This window comes from Thunnus albacares, chromosome 20, assembly GCF_914725855.1.
Source record: "Thunnus albacares chromosome 20, fThuAlb1.1, whole genome shotgun sequence".
Taxonomy (NCBI): Eukaryota; Metazoa; Chordata; class Actinopteri; order Scombriformes; family Scombridae; genus Thunnus; species Thunnus albacares.
This window is the reverse complement of record NC_058125.1, coordinates 7,384,510-7,410,559: the sequence shown is the minus strand read 5'-3', so window position 1 is coordinate 7,410,559 and position 26,050 is coordinate 7,384,510. Positions and strand designations below refer to the sequence as shown.

Below are 26,050 nucleotides of genomic sequence, written 5' to 3'. Positions count from 1 at the left end.
TGTGTGTCCGTCCAGCCAGCTGTGAGGAGAGTGAGAGGTCTTTTCCACCGTAGTCAGCAGCACCTGGGCCAGCTCAGGGTAGGACCAGCAGCCAGTCCATGCCAGGCCACCCAGTTTATTCTGTGGCCTATTAGTCCCAGACTGTCCATTGTTGTTTTATGCAAAAATCCCCCTCACATACTCTTACACTGCTCATCAGTCTGCAATGTTCACTGCATTCCAGGAGTTAATTTGAGATGAAGTGTTGTAATTCACTTTTTAGCTGTGCCTACCCTCCCTCAACCTGATCCTCTGATATCCTACATTTCCCAGAATGCTGTTCAACACTCAGTTTGGTCAGTAGAGTGTTGTGTTTCTCAATTAAACCTCAACATGTCTTAAGGACCAGGTCTTTAACCTCAATACTGACCAAAATGTATCTGATGCACAGAGTGTCACAAACTTTAAACCAATGTTAACTGATTTTTTTTGGGCCTAATGTGACAAGTTGTAAAAACAACACTGATATATTATCACATTATAAAGTTAATCAGGTGAATGTGTTAGCAAACAGCTGCCTATTCACACATCCAGCAGATGCAGAACAACATTGGCATTCATTTGGAATTTTGTTTATGGCCATCTGATGACTGTCCAATATTCACTTTCCCTTTAACTCTGTTTTTTTCTCAAGAGGAAAATATCTGGCTCTTTAGCTGCGAAATGCTCCACAATGTTCACCAGCTAGTCACTAACTTTGTCTGTCTGCCATTTGGTGCTGAGTTTATCAGAGCAAAAGAGGTGCCTGCTAGGAAAATCATTAAGGTTCCCGACCATGTGGATTACGGCCTTTTCTCCCTGCTGTGGTCAGTAAGAAGGTACCGGATACCCCAGGCCAGCACGGAGAGGCTCACGAAGAGCTTCTACCCTCAGGCCACTAGAATCCTGAATGAGGTCACTGCATAAGACTGCCTAAGACAGCAACACCTTTCATATTACATGTGGTCATTTCACACATCGTTAATATAAAAATCTCAATAAGTCCAGCTTTAATGTACTTCTTGGTAGTTCTTGGTCAGATTTGTAATCTTTTCTGCTTACTGACCAGAAAGTTTCTGATAAATAATTTAGTAGAGTGGAGGTTCTGGCACAACTTTACCTTCTTACAAGAATCATGGAAAGGGGAAAAAGTCTTAAAAACAGGATTAAAACTCCAGCAAACTTAAAGTAATAAGAACATTATTGTGAGACCATTTTAATTTCTTTCATCTCGTTGCGATCCTTTAAATTATATATTTTTTTGTGTGGCTACTTGTGTTTAGACAGCATTTAACACTGAAGAAGACTTCTTTTGTTATATGGAAGTAAAGTGTGTAAGTAGTACTGAAACACCAGGTATTATATTGGGGGAAAAATTAAATAATAGTAGCCCAGATGTCTTATGGATGAATTGCATTCTGGTCTAACAAGGCTGCTGTCAGAAGAGAAATTGGCATTGACTATATACAGTTAACATATGATGGATTTCTCTCTGGTTGATGTGTGCAGCTCTTTTTTTTTAATCTTATCCTACTAAGATGGTGAATAATTATGAGCTTTGATAGATTTTCTTTATATACAAAGAAGTTTGCACTACAGAAGCCAAATTCCTATTTTAAACTTGAATATTGCTTTACTGTTATGTTGATATTTCATATTTCACATTCATTATGTTTAAAGCAGGTTTATTCTTAAAGTACAACTAAAGTACAGTTAAAATATAACTGGTAATACATGCATGTTACTTTAAGGCCCAGTGAGAATTTTGCAACACTTAACAACCTCTTTAAAGTAGTTATTTGGTGGAACATTCTGTGAATAGTATTTTTGTCTTTTTGAAGAGAGCTACAAGGCAGCATTTTCTTTAGAAATATTTTTTGTTTTTATTAAGTTTATTTTCTACAAGAGACAGTGAATTAATGAACCCCATCTTGCTTTCATCTCCAAGAGGAGTGGGTGTCAGCTATTTGCTTAGGATTAGAAACACATGTCAATTTAGGGGTTACAATTTGTATGTTTTGGATTCTACATGGACTCTTCAATTGTTCCTAAAAACACTATACTTGGCAAATGACTGCAGTTTTTAATCTATTTACCCCCTCAGTTGATGATATGTCGGCCTAACACCCATATTCTACTGCTGTTAAATTCATCTTTCTCATGAGGAAAAGACAAGCTGCATTTGAATCACACCTTGGTTCAGGGGAGGTATAGGCTCTCCATTTCTTCCCTCTTGGAGGAGAATTGTTGCTTGAAGCTCCCAGGCATCACTCCTGCAGAGGTTAAGGCAGCTTTTAGCATGATCAACAAGCCGTGAAAACCCTTGCTCAGGGAAAGAGCAGCTTTACTGCGGGATTTGAGGCCAGTCCCCCCCCCCCGACCCCCTCTCTCTTCTTTTACCTTGAATAAACAGCCTGCTATTCACGTCACATCTTGCCAGTAGCCATCACCTCGATGGGAGCCAGTCCTCCACGAACGGTCTGGTGTTGAGTTCCACCAATAGGGACAGGTTACCGGCTCCCGCTGCCAACAAAGTCCGTAGAGTGCAAATGTTTATATAAAAAGTTATGTTCGAGTATTGATTTTATTTCATTTTCCCTCCTCCTAACCTGCCTGCTCTTGGCTCAGGTAAAGTGCCTGTCCATCATGAGGTTTTCCCGCTGGAGCCAGGCGTGTTGTCTGTCTCATAAAAGCCGCTACTATAGTATAATGTAGCCCCGTGCCCCGAAATGTCCGCCTTTCCTCTCCAAGCACGCTGAGCTTCGATGGAGGATGTGTGTCCATGTGCGTATGTGGTGTGTATGTAGTGTGTGGGCCCTATCCAAGAAAAATATGTTAGGAGGCCTCAGTTCTTATAATAGTCTGGACATAGAATATCTCACCTACTAGTAGGAAAAATAGAACAGTTAACATTAATACCTGATATGTCCCTTTGCCTACTTTTCTTATTTTATACCCCGACCCTGTATTTGTATTCAATTAGCTTTAAATGGGTTTATGTTTAATATATGGAGTCACACTAACATTCTCTCCTCCCAAAACACATAAAATAAAATATATTATCTTTCTCTCTTCCTGTCAGAGGGGCTGCTCACTTTCTGTAACGCTCACACTGACTAAAGCAGGTTGTTGAGGACAAAAAAAAAAAAAGGCTCTGAAATAGCACTGTTGCTGCACAGATGACAGGAGCCAGACATCCTGTCATGCTTTCTGTAGCATTCTTTAAGCCTGGCTCAGACAAAAGATAACTTTTTAATGTCTTGATGGATGAGCTTCTGTTGATTCGAATTTTAGAATGAAATGTGACGACTGTAGGTACAAGGTACTTAAAATCGCTGCCTCATTTCTGAAGCAGGTTAAAGCTGCACTTGGTGACTTGATGTGGTAATGTTGAGAAGAAGCCCATATTTAAAGGTGGAGTGCGGGACTTTTGTCTCCCTCTTCTGGCAGTGAGAGTAATTACAAAAACCCTGTCGACATGTACTTATGTCATAGGCTCTGCTGCAGCCTGTTGTGGCGGTAAAACGGTAGATAAGTTGTTTTGAGTGTCACATAACCCCCGCGAAATGACTTGTTTCATTATCGGAATTTGATCCATTCAGTCCGATAACATTTGGAAAGTTTACAAGAGCCACACCATTAAATTATTTTATCCCCATTCAAGTTAGCAGAGGGTTAACCAGAAGTTAGCCACTCACGGTAGAAGTCTTGCAGTATGAATTCATCTGGCAAGTGTGGGAATGTCACCACCGACACCAGATTTAAAAACTCTGTATACTGTGAAATACAGAGATTTACCTAGCAGTGACAGACTTAATCAGCAACTCTCAACCCTTTGCTTGGCAGATGACTAACTTGTGTCTCATTGAAAATGAATAGGAGCAAATTTATTTTCATTTTGCACCACAACATTTAAAAGTTCAAAAAACTCTACTGGTCCTTTGTGTAGCCCCTCAGTCAGTTCAGCCTCTGTCTGAAAAAGGCCGTTTTAGCTCTGTCTCTTTAAGAACCCCCCCCCGGCTCAGGGAGCTACATAAATAACAAAAAGTGCAATAAGAAACTCAAGAATACAAAATGTGACATCACACATGGCAACATACAGTAATAACAATGGCCGATTAACTGCCAGCAGCTGGCACTTTTTGATAGTCCCTAAAAAACACACTCAGATATTGGCACTTCTGACCAAATTAGCAGTAAAATAAGAACACATTTTTATGAATTGATGCTTACAGATTCTTAAAAGTGCCTGTAATGACAAGTCGTCATTACATAATAACTTGCTAATATTATTAAAAACTCGACAAGCTGTTGGTTTTCCACAGCATTCTGTTTCTGAGGATTTTATGACTGTGAACTAGATTCATCTAAGCAGGCAAAAATAGCCTTTTATCAGTAGATTTGGGCTAATGTCTCCCTTGTCCACTGACACATAATGGATCCACCTGCTGTGATATCAGAGCAGCTCATTTCAAACACAGAGCTCACCTCTGCAAGATATAGCCTGCCCAAAGAGACTCACAGTTATTTTATCCTTTCATGGTGTGAAGCTTTATTGAAATATTGGGTGTCATGTTGTGGGAGACATACTGTAAATCCTTTTGATGCAACAATTTCCCCAGCACATTTTCATGTCCCACCTCCACTTATTTGTGATTTGTTAAAGCTACTCAACCGTCAAACAGAAACAAGAAGATGTGAATCTGTGAGGAAGTCGTTTCTCTTTTTCAGCTTGCCTTACAGTAGACAGGTGCATTAAAAAAATCCTGCTTAATGTAGTTCTAAATGTAAACATACCTTTCTGTACTACAATCTTTTTTGCCTGCCTGGTTTCATATACATCAAAATGAAATCCCTTCACACGGACTGTTCTGCATATTGTTTTGAGAGCATCGCCCACATGCGTGACCTCTGTGGATCTCCTCCGCATTATACATCCTCCCTGTTTGCCCACAATGGCAGACAACAGCCAAGATCAATTCAATGCTTGATACTTGATGCTCTGAGACTCTAACAATAATGCCAGTGCCCTGTTTTATTGTGCCAGAGACTTTAATATGTTTTGAGGAGTTTTCCAAGAGTAACTGGAGAGGTCCTGAACCCCCAGGCTTCTTCCATGATACTATTGTCTCATGCCCTCAGTACGGCACAGGGGAGGTACTGTTGAGCTGGCACAAGGGCAGAGTTCAGGTCCAGCTGTGTATTTTTAAATTCATATACAGTATGTGGAGATGCATTCAGGCGTAACTACAACTTCAACTTCAGTTTATTTAAAGTGCACATCACCCAGAAAGCCAAATCACACCGCCACTGAATGGTGCGCGTCAAAACAGCTGCCCCTATGTTTTTCTATGTACAACCACCACACCGGCAGCAGACATTTCACGCCACTGTCCTATTTCCAGCGTCACCACTCCTGGAAAAATGCATTTTTTTCCCCCAGAAAAGCTTGTTTGTACTTCTATACAATGGTGGCCCAATTACAGATTTAATTTACTAGTTTGTTGCTTGCATTTCACTGTACTTTTAACTATTTCACTTCTGCCTTCATCCACAAGGCAAAAATGAATGAATTGTTAGTTGATCTGTTGCTTTCAAAACATAATCTCACTGCTCAGATTATTATTTTTTCAAGTTATTAATCAAAAATAGACAACTACAATAGGCAACTCACCCATGGCATTTAGTTTAACTCATAGTGCTAACAGAACTGTAGTTACATCCTGGTAACTACTATATTGACACACTGCGGCGCAACGCTTCCTCTTGGCACGTGTCATATGATGCACCACAGCGGCGGTGTGTTTTCAGCTAAAGAGTCTCTGTAAATTAAAAAAAACCACACGATATGATATGTAAAAGTACGCACACATACACAGGTAATAATGTTAATATGACAACAAGATTGAGGTTAGTAATTTAAAAACAAAGCTCATATATATGTAACAGAGTTGGGGTAGCTGCTTCTCAGGGAGGACAGTCAGTCAGTGATTTGGGTTCCTGGCCAGTGAAATTAGTTAAGGTCATAGTAAACATCAGCCTGGATTTGTAAGTATCAACAGTGCCTGCCTCCAAACGTGCAATGCAGAGACATCAGTACCGGTTTTATATGTTCCAACTTCTTAGACCTTGTGAGGACTCTGGCAGCCATGTTCCGGACCAATTGGAGACCTTTTATTGCTGTCTTAGGTAGGCCAGAGAAAAGTGCATTACAGTAGTCTATTCTATATGTTATGAAGGCATGTACGAGGATTTCAGTGTCTGAATTTGATAAAATGGGGCGTATTTTGGTTATTTTATGAAGGTGGAAGAAGGCAGTTAATGTATATACTTGATGTGTGGCTCAAATGTAAGAGAGGGACTGAATACTACTCCCAGATTCTTAACTGTATGGTTCTGAGAAATTGTGCAGCCATCAAAATTTATGGAAAAATCTAAAAGGTGATGTGAATCTAGCTGAACCAACAAGCAAGATTTCAGTCTTCTGTGCATTCAAGTGCATGACATTTTTGCACATCCAGTATGTGCATGCATGCAAACACACACTCATCCATGCACACACACACACACACACACACACACACACACACACACACACACACACAGCGCATAGAGATGTACAAATACTGAATATGTCTACAGTAAAAATGAAGACTAACACATCTGTAAACTGTATTCTTTTCTTTGGAAGGGGATTTCAGTCATTGCAAGAGCCTCAACACGTGATTTTTGTCAACCATCACAAAATATCACCCGATCTCTTTTTAAATAAATCATTTAGAATGAAAACCACAGCATTTCCAATTGTTCTGCCCCTCGAATCTGATTAGTTTACTTGCTTTGGCATAAATATTGAGCGGAATACCTTTCATATCTAAGTATTTGGGTCATAAATTGAGCAATTACGGCGGTAAAAATTGCTGTTTGGTCTGCCGTTGAAGCTTAGAAACCTATCAGACGGGGTATTAAACAATCTGAGAGTCGCTGCGTTATGCCCTCTTAGCTTCTCATTTTCCCCAACATTTACAGTGAAAACTATGTGAGAATCCATCTGAAACAGCACATATGAAACTGTTGCAAAAGTCACATATTTCTGGATGCTTGCTGAAGTTACACTCATGTAAAAATCTTTGAAACTTTGAAGCTTTGTCTCCCCAAACTTATCCAGCATGCTGTTAGTGCCAGATAGCGTTAAAAGGTCATTTTGCAATCTGTGACCATTATCAATTTGTCTTGCAGACTAGACGGAGTGGCATTTTCTTTGACCTTTTCTCCTTTTTGACCAGTAGCCTGTACAATTTTCTCAAAAGCAAACATGAGCAAGAACAGAGCTCCAGCTGGAACAAATACAACGCTTCTACAGTCAGGTGAAAAGTTTTAGGAAAAAATCTAATTAAATGAGTGAAGAAAAATGAAGAATGCAGATGCTTCCAGTCACAAAGACTGCTGAACAGAGTGTTTCAATAGTCTCTCATTGTGTATCAATGGGTAGATATCTGAGAAAGACACCTATCAACAAGTTCAGAAATTGTGGTCAGTAGTGTACATGACTGATGATCATTCTGCTGGTACATTACAGCAATATGTAAGAAAAGAGGATGATCAGCACGGCTGGATTAATAACCAGGGAAAGAAGGCCCAGGGACCCCACAACCACAGGGGAGCTTTAAAGCCCCAGGTTCATTGTGTATGGTTTGTGGTAATTTAACTGATTGTAAGTATGTTTTTGAATATGCGTTGCAAAATTACAGTTTCACCTAAAATTAAAATAACAAGGTCATTTAACTGGGTCTTGTGTGAATCTTAAGGCCCTGTGTCACATGGTGCATATTCTTGCATAAATGTGTTTTATAGGTTTAATTACTTTAAGACTCAATAGGTGGACTCAATAGGATTCCAAACAATAATTTAATCTGGATCAGGAACAAAATTTCAACACAAACTGACCCAGACCACTTTTGAATGATGCATTGCTATCACGTCACCTCACCTGTCATCATTAAGCTACCTGCTAGTTGCCACAGTTAGCGGTTGTTATCAAATGTAGGAGCTCTGGTTAATAAAGTAAAATGGCTTTATCAAAAAAAAAGTAGTGAAAAAAAAGGGTTGACCATGCATCTGAGGATAAGTGGACTGAGGAATATGTGCTCATGTGAAGAGTGCTAGTGTGAAACCCCACTGTGACACCACACGTGTACATTTTGAACAAAACTATCCCCAGAACAGAGAGGTAAGAACCACAAAAATTAAACCAGTCCCATACAGCAGCAGTCTAATTAAGGAACACTTCTGCCTGGCCATCACACCTTTTCATGCTCAAGTTAAACAACTTGGTTACACAACAAAGGTGTCACCTCTCCCATTAAAGGTCCAGTGTGTAATATGTGTGGTATTTTGCGGCCTCTAACGGTGAGGTTCTAGATTGAAGCACTCCGCCGCTCACCCCTCCCCTCCCTAAGACTTTGGAGAGATTCCAGAAGCTACAGTGGCCTTCAAGGACAAGAAGCTATTTGCTGAAGATGTCATCGCCCACGACAGCTGCGAGCATTTTCTAACAAATCAAGATAGCAGTTATGAGTGTTTCATTGTTTTGGTATTACAAGCTAACATTAGCAACGTCATGCTAAACAGAACTTACGTTATTTTATTCTAATGTTAGGCATTATTGATAGCGAGATAGCGTTGGCAGGATAACGTTACATATTTTATTATCCGTTTGCAGAGTCAAGTACAGGAGGTTAGAGAAGGAGGAAGAGGGCGAGAAAGAGGGTGAGTTAGTGGCTCTGCTGCAGGCAGGGCCAAGCGAGGGAGGAGAGCAAACACCGGCACCACGGAAGCAGGGGAAGAGGCTGGAAACCCTCTGAAGGGACTGAAGCGACTGAGGTTTGTGACATTATTTATACAATTATTTTATCATATTCCTACCCGTTCTGCATGATATTAAAAATGCCAATACAACACAAAGTGGTATTTACGTAGCAGCACTCTGCTTTACATTACTGTAGTCTGTATAGTTTGATGTGTTATCAGTGTAATGTGAGTCAGTAGCCCCTTTTACACAGCTCATTCAAGGCGGGAATACTGCGCCTGTAATCCGCCTTGCTGTTCTGTTTAGCCCGTATTCAGACCAAATCAGGCGGCGCAGCACACAGCTGCAGGGTTGAGGAGGTGTGTGGGTGTGTTTGTGCTTTAGAAGCTAACCGCTGTGAAACAATCAGAAAATAACATTTATCGATCTGGTTCACCAGCTTCCTCACTAACATTACTGGCACTCCCTCTCTTCATTCACCCTCTAGCTCACTCGACCACAGCTGCTCTCTCTCTCTTGTCTTTTTAAAATGAGTCGGGAAGCCGACAGAAAAGTCTAACTTTACTTTTAACATTATCAAACGAAGAGAAATGTCCTCCCCTTGGATCCTCTTTACGGCTATAATGCAGGTTCTCTGTATAAAAGAGGCTACTGAAAACATCCGCAACACTACTGAATGATTATATAAATGCTATATAGGAACAGTATCGAGCAGCAATATTTTGACTTTTTTTAAAAATCATGTTATTGTTGTAGACATGTTTGAGAACAGTGGACAGCCTACAATCTAAATTCTGCACTACCATTACCATATTTCCAACATATCATGAAACTTATAACCTATAAAGCCTTATCTGTGTCTTTCCTGTTTTATTTTTTCAGAAACTTCTTGAAGAGATGACCTTGGAGGAGCACAGGCAGCTCACCAGTGAACTGCTTCAGAGGCAGCCAGGGTTAATTTTTGATGCCTTGATGATGCATCAGTGCAGGCATGGTGTCCCACCGTTTGCTGGAGTGCCAGGGGTACCATGTTGTACTTGTAGTAACTGTACAGACATGCCTACAGACTGGGAGAGGAAATGCTGTGGCCAGTACCCTGCAGATTGTGTAATAATAATACCACACTTCTCCCAGTACTGTCTTGAAAATGCTTTTTATGCATTCATAGTTGGTACTGGGAGGACATTATGGTATTTGGCCAAACCAGGAAGCCTGGGGATGACAACCAGGAGTACCGTTATGCTGCCTATAGACATTTTATCTATTGACAGCATGGCTCTTTAGGTCAGGGAAACCCACTTGTCATCCCTAGTTGCTGTGTTTGGAAGACCAGGGACAAGTTCCCTGGTCCTCCAAAGACATCACACTGGTTTCACACCTGGCCTCTGAGTTTCCCTCCAGGTCCTCTGGAACGTCCACACAGTATCTCAGGTACTCACACACCTGCCTGTTCATCATCAAGGCATCAAATCATCTTATATTTATTTGTTACATTTTTGATATTTTATTTATTTTATACTTTTTATATTTTTACATTTTATACATTTTCTATATTTTCTGGATAATTATTAAGCTTTTTGTTTATATATTCACATTTGTTCAACTTAAACGTACAAGTTTACCAAATAAAACATATTCATCAGATGTGCTGTGATAACTGCAATGATAAACATATTAATATATACTTATACAATGACAGTATTTCCCTGCAGTCAGTATATTGTCATTACCACTTCCACCATTCATTTATACTGTCATTATTTATATTTATAAAGCAACATAAAACAGTAGTGAAGTTGGAATACCACTGATCCTCAGAGCAGGGCACTGTAGTACATGTTATGGATTAATTTTTATTGCCACTTCAGGTTATGTTAACTGTAATTCACTAGTTTGAACCACAAAATAAAAATATAAAAAACAACACTAAGAATAATGACATTTGTAATAAAAATATCTTTTATTTAACAGAAACATTTTTGGAAATCCTTTTCAGTCTGGACAATAAAAGGATAACATAAACATGCAGCTTTTACTGTTCAAACACAAACATATTGACAGCTTATTCTGTGTTCTTCAGAGTTGATTCTGATAAAGATAGAATAATCTATCAAATCATTAGTCTGTTTGAACACTAAAAGCAGTGTGATTAAACTTATCTGATCACCTTCCAGCAGTCAAATTGCTGCACATATAATAGCTGACAAGGGTCAGACCAATACCACACCAAAGGTATTCAATTTACTGCTCTGGACGCTCTCATGACAGGAACAACACCCATGATTCACTGGCACTGCTGTTCCTCATCTGCTCCAGGAGCTGTGTGTAGAGACAATTCACGCTCCTGTGATTTTCTAAATAAGTATGATCCTCCATTTATCAGATTTTGGTTTCAAAAACTTCTCACAATGCAAAATGTTTGGCCCATTCTTCTTCTTTGTTTTAAAACCGGTGCATTTCCGGTAGTCACCCACTGAATCTAAAACGCGTAAGGCCCTCACTGGAGCCAGTGTTAGGTTTGTCCGTTCTGCGCTACTGTAGAAACATGGCGATGCAATATGGCGGCCACCATGGAGGGGGACCTGCTCCCATGTGGATATAAAGGGCGAAAACACAACAATTATTATTTTCAGCTGATTAGACACTAATTAAGATATACTTATAAATAATCTATTCAGTTTTTACCAAGTCTGTTCTTTTAGATGTTACTAAATACTACACACTGGACCTTTAATAGAAATGACAATTCACATACAGAGTTCTCAGGTTTTTTGTACTGAAATATCACCATTCAATGCACCCTTCCTGGACCTTTGATGCAGTGGAAATGTGATAAGTGAACCTCTAAAACTTGCATTTGAGTACCCCTGCTTTAAGGTGACATACACATGTAATGCACAGAGATGCTTGGTGTTGGAAGGATGGAGGGCTCCCAAGTTGGTTAACCCAGCCATGGCAGGAAGTGATCAGACTATGTCAGAAATCAGTCCTTATACTAAGATTGTAGTGTATAAACCACTAATCAAAATGAAATATGCATTTAGAAGCCCCAAATAACCTAGGCACTAGTCTACAGAGATGTGTAATAAAGTGATTAGTCACATTATTGATCAAAAACCCCTGCAGCAGGGGCATCCAGTGGCACTGTTATGCTGTGGGGGTACTTCCCTGGCATGTTTGGGTCCCTTTGTCCCCTTGGAGGAAAGGTTGACTGCAAATTAATACAAAAATCATTTATTTCATATGTTTCATTTTTTAGTAAGTTGTATTATCTTGGACTGACAATACTGTTTTGTAAGTACATTTTTAATTAAAGGTGCAGTGTGTAGAATTTAGTGGCATCTGGCAGACTTGGCAGAAATGGAATACAATATTCATAAGTATGTTTTAATTAGTGTGTAATAAGAAAATAAGAATTGTTGTGTTTTTCTTACCTTAGAATGAGCCTTTTATATCTTCATAGGGAGTGGGTCCTCTTCCATGGAGCCCACCATGTTGCACCGCCATGTTTCTACAGTAGCCCAGAACGGACAAACCAAACACTGGCTCTACAGATGGCCTTATGTGTTTTTTGCAAGTATCGCAGCCACTATAGGTTCTCCTACATGCTTGGAAGGGGAGGGGGAGGGGTATTCAGTTTGTTGCAATCTGTAACCTCACCGCTAGATGCCACTAAAACCTACACACTGGTCCTTTAAATTGAATTTGATTTGTCCTTTCATTTGTTACATTTGTCTCTATGAGCATGCTCAATACTAGAAAAAGAAAAAGTACTTGGTACATATTTAGTTGTTTTTCGTTTTAGCTGGAGAATTTGGATCAATGCATCCTTTAAATGATTGTTGCATTTGAATCTTACCAGCAAAAGAGCCGTTTATATGTTGATTATAATTGTTATTTTGTATAAATGCCAGAGAGGAGAATGCTTAGCAAACATGCTGCAAAGAAACGAGGAAACGAGAAAAGAGGTTATTAAGTTTAAGAAAGAAAGAAAGAGAGAATGATGGAGCCTTAACGGATAATACAGTAAGACAGAGTTATGGGCGGGGATTTGGTGAATGGGATGTGGCTCATTACCTGTTAATCAGATATTATCCAGCCACTGACGGGAGAATTAGGGAGCAATTATGTGTGTTAACCAGCTGACAGGCCTCGCTGGCACAAAGAAACACTGACTGCTCAGACCTGGCACACTGGAGCGCTTTATAAACACATTATATCTGATCACAGGGAGAGCAAGAAATACAGCACACACACACAAACAGCCGTGTGTAGTGTACAGACAGCGAAGAAGCCATTTGACCGTGTCCTCTCTCCTGATGATGATGAGCTGTGAACAGACACATTGCGTGTGTCTCAGTTCAGAATGGATGAAGTAGCTGACAAGTCTGGACGGTGAGGAGGAAGAAGAGAAGGTGGTGTTGTCAGCCCATCCTGTTGAATTATGGGATTCGGAGTTTGACAGGGCAACGTTTCACAGACTGTTAGGTTTCAGAGGTATGCAGTCAGCCTTATGCAGCAGAGGCGGCTCTGTGGCACATGTGCCTCCAGGTTCCCACTCACATTGGAACAGGAGGTTACAGGTTCATATGCAGCTATTGTTATGTTTCTGTTTTGTTTTTGTTTTTACTCTAAATATTAAAAGCTAAAAGTGCATTTTTCTCAACTTTTAACTCTTTTAAAAAAATGTACTGTGCTGCTAATTTTATCAATAATGACCTACATTGTCTTTCCACTAAGGTTTTCATATAGGTGTTAGCCCTGGCCAAACACATGTCTGTACTTTAACAATAAGAGCACATAATGCTCAGGTTGAAGGTGGATGGAGCTATGCAGGAATTATGTGATGTTGCCACACTACACGCACCAATAAGAACGATAAAAGTGTCCCGCTCTAGCAGATGCAACAAAGCAGTCTGTACATGGCCTCACAGTCCCAAGAAGAGGAGTGATCAGGTACAATAATTGAAATCACCTGTATGGGTTTATCATGGGTATGCAGAGACTTCATTGTGTACTGTGGCATCTATCTGGCAGATTCCTCCAAAAGGAATGAGGAAACCCTGATGTGTTTTTAAAAGTAAATGCAAAAAGCCTTAAAGACCCAGTGAGGCAAAAATACATTTCCCAAGTTTTTATCATGTGTCCCTACATTAACTGTTCTGTTATCTCTTGGTATAAGTCAAATATATGTAAAAAATGTATTATTTTTCTAGTTTTAGCTTGTAGGTCATAGTAGCTGAGTGTTAATGAGTGTCAGAATGTGCGTTGGGACATTCAAGAACTTTTTTTACATTTCCAAAGGATTGTGATTTAGGTAATTTATTCATCTTTCCATGTCGTCCTCCTTCTCCTGATCTAACGCTGTAGGTAAAGGAGATGTGTGTGGAGCTGACCAGCCCTATATACATCTCCACATTACTCTGTATTCTCCAGACTCTCTGAGCCAGGTGCTGTTTTTAACGTTACACTTAAATCCCAGATGAATTTGATCAAATCCTCCTTGAAATGATACACCTACTTATATATTACAACTCACTCGGAAATGTGTCGCATTAAAACAGCTGAAGACCCTCAAACTGCTGTTTCATTGTGTTTTTCAAGGTACAATCTGTGATCCAAACGAAAACAAAGAACTCAAACTCTTGTCTTTATCTCTTAGTCCCTTTACATCTTGCATTAAAATGTGTCTCGTATCCAGATTGTATGTAGATATGATTTAACCTGATTACATTTACACCTGGTATTAATATGTGTCTCTAGTGTCCACATTGAGATCCAATTGAGTTCCCATTGCTCTGTCCAGCTCAAAAAACTGAACGTCACATCCTCCTCTTGTTTGCACGGGTCCAAGAAAAAACAACAACAAAAAGATGGTAGCCATCCATGAAGCTTCACTATTGTATGGACTTTTGCTTGCTATTCGAAGCGAGGAAGAAGCCGGCACTTTGTGTTGTCTTGACTCCATCCACGAGTGTCTTGAATATACATAGCTTTCTTGCTGCTTTCTTGCTAGTAGCTCAGCTCCCTAACTGGCTAATGGCTGCTACCTCGCTGGTTTGGAACAGTCACGCAGTTACATATTTCCGCCCACGTAGTTGTATGTGGATTGACAACGCAATTGCATTTACACTTATGTTCAATGTGGTCACAATGCATCCCTGACCACCTCTGGAGGTGGTTTGGCCAGTCGGATCAAAAATCCGTCCTCAGTGCATCTAGGGTGCATTTACACCTGTACTTTCATGTGGTCAAGCACTATCCGATAGCAATCTGATAACCTAAAACACATTTTAATGCAAGGTGTAAATGGGATCACAGAGACACACACAACTACACAATAACCAAATCTAATGTTAACAATATTTTCTGATGCTATTAAAAGTGAGTTTATATAGTTTATATCTGTTGTCATGTCTGTTTGTTGTCAGTATGTCAGTTTAACAGGGATGCATTTTCAATTATGATCACACAAAAATGTAGATTTTTGCTTTATCAATGAGAAATGAATTTAGCCAATTTATATTGTTAAAAAAATATAAAAGATTTGACCTTTAATGGAGTGACAGCGTAAATATTGTAATAGTTATGATTATAACATTTACTTAGCACTTACAATAATACTCCATATGAAAATTAATAAGGCCTTAATTGTTTTTAATTGATAAAAATACTCTTCTTGGGAAATACTTAAATTAATATTGTTAATTATACTGTTATTTTTATTACTTATGTGATATTACAGTATTTGCTGTCATACTAGAAGTGCAACTAATTTGTTGCTGGCTAACTTTAAACAGAAGGTGATTAAGCCTAAAGGAAAACTGTATGATAAATGTCTGTTTGTCTGGTTATTAATCAAATAAACAAGTGTTCATCTGATGACAAGTGACGACAGCTTACTGGTCTTCTGGGAAAAAAAAACATCAACATCAAGCTGACTGAGGATGTGAATGTGACTGTATATGAGCTTCTATCTCTGTTTCTATCTATAAATAACAGAACTTACCAGAAGTAAGTTGCAGTAGTCTTCTTGAAAAGCAGCACTTCCTTTAAATAAACTCAAAGCAAGCTGAGAAAACTTCAGTCTTGTCCACAGCCTGGCAGCTCTGCGTATTAGAGTTGACAAACGTCATTAAAATTCACCGCTCCAAATAACAAATCTTTCAGCAGCCACACACACACATACACACACACACACAGACCATATAACCCCCCTAACACACATATACAGACACACACATACAACTTTCAGCAGCTCAGCCGAAACAGGGATATGCAAACCTGGACAGAGGATGTCCGTCGGGACACCGTGGCCAGACTTGGGTTTCCCTCCTGGGACCAACTCTGGCTAGCACACATGCTAATGCTTGGATGCCTCTCCTTCAGTCTTCATAAAATAATCTGCTTCATCTGGGCCTCCAACCAGGCTTTTCACCACCTATTAGCTCTCCAACTTGTGGTGGTGACAAAAGAAGGGTTTTGACAAAGCGGCCAAATAGATTGTCACAACGCGATGGTTTTCAAAAACTCCTCGCCCTACCTGATTACTTCCTCCGACTGAAGGACTGCTGATTAGTAGCCGCTTGAGAAAACTGAACGTCAAGAATGGTTTGCGAATGGTTTAGTCATTCAAATCAGTAGACAGTCACTCAGTGGGCTAAAAGAGAATGGAGACGGCTTCAGTTATGTGTATTTAAGCCTCTGTGGCTGAAGACAAGACGTCCATACAGCTGAGTAAAGCTCAACCACAATCTCTCAAAGGCCAACAACAGAAGTGCCAGCCCGGTCCGACCAAGGAGGAAATTTGGCACTTTGGGAAGGTGCAAGGTTTCGAGGTAGAATTGAAAGCTCTTACCTCTGCATTCCCTGCAGGAACTTTGTCATCACTGTACACTCAGAAAAAATGATTTTGGGCATTACTTAGTCTAAAACTAACAAATTATGTCAATTTTATTCACATATAACAAACTTGGTGCAAGTCGGGCCAAAGCACCAACATTTTTAATGGGTCACACTTCAGCTGTTTTATTTCCATGTGTGCTCAGCAACAGTCTGTATGAATAGCAATTCTTGTTTAAATAAATACACACTTATGTTGTTGTAGCTGCTCAAAATATCGAACCTGGACCTAACAGAACAGTTGCATATTTTTTGCAGATCTTGTGTAGACAGCAGCTTTCATTAAAATAACAGTGGCAATAAGAAGATATATTGAATTGTTTCTGCTGCATTCAGGTCTGTCAGATCATTTTTTCCCCCCTACCAGTTCCACACCGGCATTTGAAATGGCAAAACGAACTCATTTCAATGGAATCATCAGATTTATTTGCGCAGTAAATTAATGCCGTCTTCATCTTGGGTGAATTTTGACATTTGACTTTGCACCGTTGAGCACTACCAAGCTGTCTTGGCAGGGCTATTTGAAGCAATAGAGCCGGAAAGTTCAAAATGGAGGAAACTATTGTAGCCTATTTGCTGCACTATCCGCTTTTATTCAACCTCTTCTGTTTGAGAGTAAACTTCTCCACAAAAGCCAGAAGAGAAGAGAAGCCAAAAGAGACAGGAGTCGATGGTGCAAATATGTTTTTTGAATTGTGTGAACTTGTCTTGCTAGCCACTGAGCTAACTGTAAGTTGCTGTTAGCAAGCTCATTAATTTGAATAGCTTTTTTGCCCTCTTCAGGAACTCTTTATTGGATGAAATGGTGTACAATCCAAGAACAAAATGCCATATTTTCGTTACCTTAGAATGAGCCCTTTATATGTACATAGGGAGCAGGTCCCTTTCCACTGAGCCTGCCATGTTGCACTGCCATGTTTCTACAGTAGCCCAGAACAGACAAACTAAACACTGGCTCTAAAGGGGGCCCTCCGGATTTTCAAGAGTTTTGTGGCCACCGTAGGTTCTCCTACACGTTTGAAAGGGGAGGGAGAGGGGTATTCAGTTGGTTGCAATCTGCAACATCACTGCTAGATGCCACTTAATCCTACACACTGGTCCTTTGAGCATGTTGCTGAATTAGCAGAGCAGTTTAGCAAGTATGCAGATTCAGTCAAAAGTGACTGTTCGACCTGTTATTATGGCTTGCATCAGACCATAAAAAAACATGAATTATCATGATTCACACAATCATCCAAAAACATATGACACAGTAATCCAGGAGCATTAAATATCATCGACAGCACCACTGTTCTCCTTTTTGTGAAGTTTGAGGAAACCACAACAGTAGACAGACATTTTTCATGGCTTCTCCTGCACACATTGCAAGGGCTGCTGCACCACCGCAGCCCTGCAGTGGACTGCACAGCCTGAAAAACAGACAGCATCGAGACTGACTGACTGCTGACATACATGGCACAGGGAACATGCCGGCTTTTGTCAGACTTCCACATATGTTTCCAATGGGGGGGATATTAGATTCCGGGCTGGTACTGAGTGTCGGCTACAGCTGAGGCGCATGTGTGCACAGTGCTTTGTCCGCACATAGACATACTATGCGTGCACATGTGCACAGCAAAATGAGATGTAGACAGGTTGTGATAGGAGTGTGATGGCAGTGGGTCACCCTGAATGAATGTAAATGTGTGTGTGTGTACACACAGGGTTCAGGTTACTGTGTGGCTGCTGAATGTCTAACGAGGGAGGATGTCAGTCTTGTTTGAGAAGCGGGTGTGACAGCAATGAGATTCAGAGGAAAATGAAACTTCAGCAGAAAATATTATGTACACAGTAGTAGCCATTTTAGAAGTTGCCAGTTTGTCCTGCTTCTAACCCTGCAGTGACGTCTTGTTTTCATGTTACAAGCTAAATTAGGAAATTAGTGTAAAACAAATTAAAACCAGATCATTACCTGGACAATCCTTGGATTATTTATGTGAAAAGAGGGGGAAGTGTGTTCCAAAAAATATATGGAGGAAGGAGAGAAAGTCATAATGTGTATGTAACCAATTAGCAATTCAGGTTGCAACATGCATTTTATCAGAAAATGTAAAAACTGAAATGTTTGACAGATTACTTCTCTCCACAGCTCTACTTCCTTTTTCAAATAAATAATTTAAAATTTTGGGAAATAAGTAGAGAGTGGGATGACAAAACTGATACCACTTTGAGTTTGGTATCAATCTTCTCAGCTTACTCTCAGGAAGATGACAGATAAGTGTATTTACCAAAATGTTTAACTTAATTTGCTTTCCATTGAAAAAAATCATTGTTGCGTGTAAACAGCAGCAGTAGCTTTGTGTTTGAAGTCAGAATCCTAAAAATTAAACTTTATTTTCAAGCTAACGAAAACGTGTTTCAAACAGATTTTTTCAGCCAGCCACGATGATGGTTCTTGTCAAATCAACTGTGTATATGTCCTGTAAACAAAAGAAACCATTTAGATACAATACTATATTTAGTAATAGTGCTTTGTCAGATTAAGACTACATCTCCCATAAACCCTAAATCCTACAACATAAAGGATGCAACCATTGGCCTGCTTTCTGTAACATTTGATTTGAAGCCACCCAAGTAGACCTTGATGAGATAAAATATAAATTTCCATAAGGTAAGATAACATACATACTTCACATACACAAAAGCATCTTCTCACTCTTTTGTGCCATAAAGCAAACCATCACATTTCTCATCAAACTAATCCAGTGTCACAGCATGGATAATGCTATGTGGAGACATGTAAAAGCTGCCATTTTTCTTAGAAGCATTCTTGATTGTTTGTAGTCATGATATGTATGTCTCCAGATTCACATGGTAATGATTTATTGATGTTTAAATGCTGTATGTGAAAACAAGTGCCTGGATACAGGGTCTTAATCAGTGACAGGACAGAGAAGGAAAACTCAGAAATACAGACATTCCCATACACACACACACACGCACACCCGACCTCCCTCCACAACCTCCTCTATGGAAAAAAGCTTACATTCTAATAACACACAGCTAAGTAAAAGTTTATGTTTTCAGCGGCCAACAAAATAAATGAAACAGAGCAAATGTGAACACGGGGCACTGGCGTTTAGAGTTGTTTTTATCAAAGCAATGTGGACTTGAGGAAGTGGAAGGAACGGAGGGGGGTGGAGCACCTGTATATTTGTACAAACCTTAACTCTCGTGATGTCATCCTTTGACAGTAAACATTTATCTGTGTTTTATAATGGCAATCCAGATCCAGGGTCATTAGTGAACACAGAGTCAACCAGGGAGACCACCATCTGAGGCTTGAAACAGGCCCGTGTTGCAGTGTTTGGAGGTTCTGTTGCTGTGTTAAATTAATTGAAACGAGACTGGTTTATTCAAGGAAGTTGTAATGAGTTGTTCTTGGTATCCTGAATGTGCTCTGTACCAAGAGTTCAAATGAGGGCTCATCTTTGAAGATTGAGTGTAAATAAAAAAATTTTTAAAAAAAAGATGCTGTGTTAAAGTCATTTAGTGCTGAGCTGAGCAAGCAGGAATATTCAGCTCACATTCGGCAAGCAAGAGAAAGTAAATTAAAGTCAGATTTTTCATTTAAAAAATGGCTTCATTACAGAGAAATTGTACAGATATACCAAAGTATAATCTGGTCCAGTATGAGGCTTTGTATTTATATGTCAAAGTTCATGAGACATACTGTATGTATTTTACAGTGACTGATTTTGTGGCTTGATTTCAGACCACTAGTTGAATGATGATGATGATAATTTCTCTGCAGAAATGTCAAGTCAACTGCCAACAGCCAGTAACAATTTATTTAGTTTGGGATTTGTGTTTCAATGGGGAAATAAATTGTATCTCCTTTCAGCTAATGCTCTAGACATTTTGGATATGTGTGCATGTATTTGCCCTTCCGTGTGTGTAAGTGCTTGTCTTTTAAGCATATGTGTGATGGCAACATCTTGCGAAATTGGTGATGCTGGAAGCTTGTTGACACATTGATAGCTTCCTCTGCCTGAACTCTCCTTTCAATTTAAGATCAGCTCTCTTAAAACGGTTTATAAACGGTCATTAGTGTGAATTCAAGCGCCATCATCACCAAAGTTATGCTCAACATGAAAGCGCTGTGTGAATTCACTGTGCCTCCCAAAGTGAATCCAATGATTATGTTTTTTCCATTGATTTTGGTCCAAATTTCTGCAAAATTCTGGCGCTTCTGAGCCTTAAATCTCACAGCGTTGACAGGGATATGTCCACCCCACAACAACTGGCTCGACTTGATTTTTACTTTAAGCTCAGTCTGAGTAACACAAACAAGAAGGCCACAGAATGTTTCCCTAACTAACCAAAGGCACAAGCTGGCAACTGTGAAGCATCACTGCTAAAGCTCCTTTCACTCCTCCCTTCTAAACTTACAAGTTCATAAGGTGAATAGGACAGAAAAGATGTGATTTTTAGATACCCTGATAGTATCACAGATGTGTGAAATGAGTCAGAGCCAACTCTCTTTTGGCTTCTCTCAGCATTATTTCCACACCGTCAACAGGATTTGACAAACCTAAAGCCTTCTCATAATGACCGGTCAGTGTTTGTATTCATTGTGAGTGATCGGGGTGGTTGCTTAGTCAGGGTGACACAGGGTGTTTAAACAGGAAAAAAAACATTGAATTCACTTCAGCTGAGACGGAAAACAACCAGCGAATTAAAAAATGTTAAGCTTCAACTAAAGCTTTTTAATGCAAAGCAAAAAAACGAAGCACAAAGTGTGACATCTGCATCAGTTACATCTGTATACACTCAAGGTGCTGTGGATAAAACTGTCTACCACTCGGCAAGTATTGCAGACTTTTTACAGCTCACACATAAGGAATTCTGGTTAGCAAGTCACCCAGATAATGGTGCGGAACCTGTTCGTACCACGGGAGGTGAAATTGGGTTTTTTCACACTGCTGACAGTAGTTCCACGACCAGTCTCAGCGGGGGTCTGGCCCACACACAGCTTTAGTATAGTCCAAGCATGGAGAAGGTAAACAGTGATGAAGCTCCTGCCTCCCCCACGCGGTATGTCGTCTCACCACAGACAGAAAGAAAAACAATATAACCGCAGTGATGATCCATGTGAAGGTTTGGACCAGACAACTGTTCCTGTAGGTCATGACAGGTAGCCAGTACAATGTTGTACAAGTCCCTGTTTATGCATCTGTCCTGCACTCAAGACGTAGTAAGTTACTCTGTGATTTTGTCTAACCTCCAAATGGGGTAAATATCCAAGCTCAATACTTTAGTGGCACAGAGTGAAATGTGTCTACTGAAAACTGTCAAATACTGAAAGCCTGCTCAGATTCATAGCCTGTTTATGTAATCTTTGATCAAGGTATTTCTTGTACAGCTGCTTGTGTTTAGGCAAATTTTAATATTTGAGAACATTGGCTACTTTTGTCAAAAAACATTTTTGAGGAAACACATGCTTAAATTCCTCTTAGCAAGGTATTGTTGGTATTGATACAGAAACTCAGCTATCTGATCAGCAACAGCATGAAAACATATCTAAGGATTAAGTCACATTTTAGTCGACTGAGTCTGGGCAATTTAGTCTTATCTTGCTTACTGTAACTATTTAAGTATTAAGTATAGTTTTAGTCTGTTGACATTTTAGTCTTTTTATTCATCAGAGTATATTGAACATTTCAGTCAATCTAGTCTAGCTAAAACCAATCATTTTTTGTCATTTTAGTTACCACCAAGATGTTAACATACCTCAATTTCTTTGTGGTGAATGTTAATGTGTCTCTTCAGGTTTGTGAGATTCTTACCAGCTGTTTTATGGCCACATTCTTTCCTTTCTGATAAAGTAATGCATTTGTTGTTTTTTTTTTTCTCAGCCTCATTGTGATGAAAATGGGCCCAAATATCAGCCCGTTTCTTTCTCCCAAGCCATGTTGTTGTCATTATTAACGTTAACTTGCTTTCTGTAAAACAGTTGATGTACTCCTCACTGTGCTCATTGTGCTGGTGTAGTCCTGATATGGCGTGCACAGTGCAGGAAACAAAACTGCTGCACATGCCATCTAATGAACAGGATATTTGGATTGTAATTTGGAAAAAAAAAGTCTATACTTTCGTGTTTTGTCTCCTCTTTTTGAAAAATAAAGAGCTATTGGTAAAGTTTTTCATTTTTAACCTCCACCCAGGTCGGCCCTAACTGATTATTCTATTTAAGTACACTGGACATGGTTCTGTACAAACTACTTCGGGTGTCATGCCCAGTCAAAAAGTTTGGGTCTGTGAAAAGATGACAAAATGTATATCAGTCATTTGGGCTTAACTCCTAGCTTTAGATAACTATAGCTTCAAACAGCAGCAAGAGATGAATAGAACATTTTAGCACTCAGGAGATGCTAACCTGGAAACCTGGCCAAGTTGCCATTGTTTGATATTCCTTTGTAATTGGTTGCATCATGGACTCAGTGCTCCAGCGGGAGACTGCCACATCTGGGATCCTGATCTGCGTGATGACAACGATCCCTATTTCTGGAGTAAGTTTCCATTGGTGAATCTTATTTCTACTGTTTGTTGTTGTGCTACCGTGTTGTACCTTTTAATTAAGAGAAATGGGTCAACCATTAGGGTCAACAGGGCAAAAAACAGGAAGTAACCCAACGCAACACATCACTCATTTATGCAGCAGGACTGTTTCTGTTCCTTTGACACCTCCATAATTACAACTCATAAATTACATGCTGTACCTGGCAGGCAAGAATTAACCTGCCAAGAGAGTTTTTAAGTGGGTCTGTGGTGCATGAGTGTGTTTGTGCACTCTAAGGAAGACACCGGCTGATTAAAACTAGTTAAGTAGAGCATCAGGACATGTGTTTAAGGATCTCAACATCAAGATCAGAGGATATGGAGGAAGAGATGCAGAGGTCAAGAGGAAGAATGAGTGTTGGCAGTCTTATCTGACATGATTAACATCAGGCGAGTCATTTCTGTCCTCTAAAAACAAACACTGACAGAGATGGAGCCCTGTGTGCATGTTTTATATGTTTACATATGTCAGGTTTGTCTTAATGTAAAGAATTTGAGAGTGAAAAGAGTATGTGTGTCTTCATGTGTGGTGGCTTTTATCTCTGTCGGATTTAAGAGAAAATATGTGTGTTACAGGAGCTCACATGTATCTCTGCATGTGTGCTTGTGCATGTGTGTGTTGGAGGTTTTGGTTCAAATGAGAGGCAATCAAGCAAAGTTTGTGTACCTAGGCAAGGCATGAAAACACCCAGGCAGGACTTGACTCTGCTTCCCACAATACTTCCATATCTGTGTCTCTCCGTTTCTCTCTGTCTCTCTTTCACACACACGCACAGAGCCCCCACAGACTGAGTTATTTCTATGATCTACGTTCAAGGGTAAAGACCTAAATCTTAGCCTTGACCCCCAGATTCCACACTTGTCCCTTTAATCCCGTCCCATCCCACCGACAATCCTGTTTCCTCCCTTCTCGCTGTCCCAGCATTGATCCGCGGCTCAGACAGAAAAACATACATCGCTTCCACAAGCTGAACACACACACACACACACACACACACACACACATACAGACCCACACACACACACACATACACACATACACACTTAAATTACAACCGCACACCTGACCTTTCTCACCTTTTGTTTCTTGTCTGTGTGTGTGATCCCCTCATCTTTCCACTCCTCCCTGCTATTATCGCACTCCTCAACCAGTTGTTTGACCTTTGACCCCTTATGTTTTGTTTCAGTTTTGACCTGAAAATTTGGAAATTTAAATAAAAAACCCATACCTATTCTAGTAAAGTGCTGGCTCACAGGTAGACAGCAAACAAATAAAAGAGGAAAACTCTGCCATAATTGTCATAATTCCAATGTAATGTTATTTCAAATTGTAGAGATCTACATTTCAGCATATCTTGCCTTCTTCAGGATCACAATTACTTTGGATTCTATTTCTATATTTCTGTTGATCCCTGTGAACTCAGTGAAAGACCTGTCCAAGAAACAATGTCAGATGCTAGCCATTTTTATCCCACAGAAGGCTAGATGTTCTGAAATGTCAACGTCTAAAATTTTCAATTGCATCAAAGTGTGCAGTTTTCCCCTCCTCTCCAATTCTTTTGTTCACCATTCATTTTCTTCTTTTCCAGTTAAATGCTGACTTAGCATTAAAGGTACCCTGAGGAGTTTCCGACTACCAGTACTGCTATAGAGTAATGTTTTGATGAGCAGATGCCTTTTTTGTTTATATCTCGTGCACGCGCATGTGGATGCACATACACACGAGTGATGCAATACAACGGATTTACACCATTTCATTGAGTGGCAGTTGGTGGCAGTTATGCACCAAGAAGCACAACAATGCACCAGCAAAGACAGGGAAAAAAGTCGACTGAGCTCACAACAGTGGATGTAAAACAAGCTCACACGGTGCTGGGCTGTGAGGCGAATTTGGCAAAGTGGTATTACCAAACACAATCATTACAAAAGGAACGGCTGTAAGATGAAAAACAAATTTTTAAAAGCATCACAAACACCCCAATTAAATGCTTATCTTTTTTTTCTTAAATGATAAGCATTATCAGAACCTGACTCATTCAGTCCAATAAAATTGGAAAAGTCTAAAAGGGCACTAGAAGAACTCTTGTATGCATGCGCTGCGGGCCCAAAGCCATGGAGGCTTGCAGAAGCCTGAGAAACTTTTTCAGCTGTGCAGTTTTCATTGGAAAGTGGTATCATAATACAGCCATAATGTATACATTGCAGGTTCCAAACACTTTAAAGAATAGGCTCTGCAAATGTTTTATGATATACATTACACACATTTGTCAGGCCTCAAGAATATACACAGTGCATATTGGTGAGAATGGTGAGATATACTACAATATATATAAACATCACTTTGTTTGCTTACAAGAAACATACACATCTACCTTTAAAGTGTGTGTGTGTGTGTTTTTTTTGTTGGTTTTTTTGCAGAGAAAGTACTTCAAATCATCTCCTCTATCTTCTCTATACAACTTGGATGACTATTCAACATGACCTTTGAAAGCTAACTAGCTTACCTAGAATACTACAGTCTAGATTGTCAAGTTTTAATTTGGTGTCAGCTGGTTAGTAGTAAGAAAACCATTCAGCTTAATAATAGTGGCTCCTTCCTTTTTTAAAGAGAGAAAAAAAACCCACTTCTGCTCAGTTCATCTTGTTCATCATGTAAACCACTTTCACTGAGCACGGAGCAGGGAAGGACACTACACGAGTGTGCCATGGTAATATTTCCTA

At 39.7% G+C, this 26,050-nt stretch overlaps 1 long non-coding RNA gene across 1 annotated transcript; it reads right to left on the bottom strand.

Annotated features, from left to right (window-relative positions):
- Positions 1-1,649: 1,649 nt before the first annotated feature.
- Positions 1,650-16,932, bottom strand: LOC122971326. Its single transcript, XR_006399447.1, has 5 exons — positions 16,371-16,932; positions 16,112-16,283; positions 15,837-15,936; positions 2,419-2,541; positions 1,650-2,291 (listed from the first exon to the last, which is right to left on the bottom strand). It is a non-coding gene; the product is annotated as an uncharacterized LOC122971326 (long non-coding RNA).
- Positions 16,933-26,050: the final 9,118 nt, after the last annotated feature.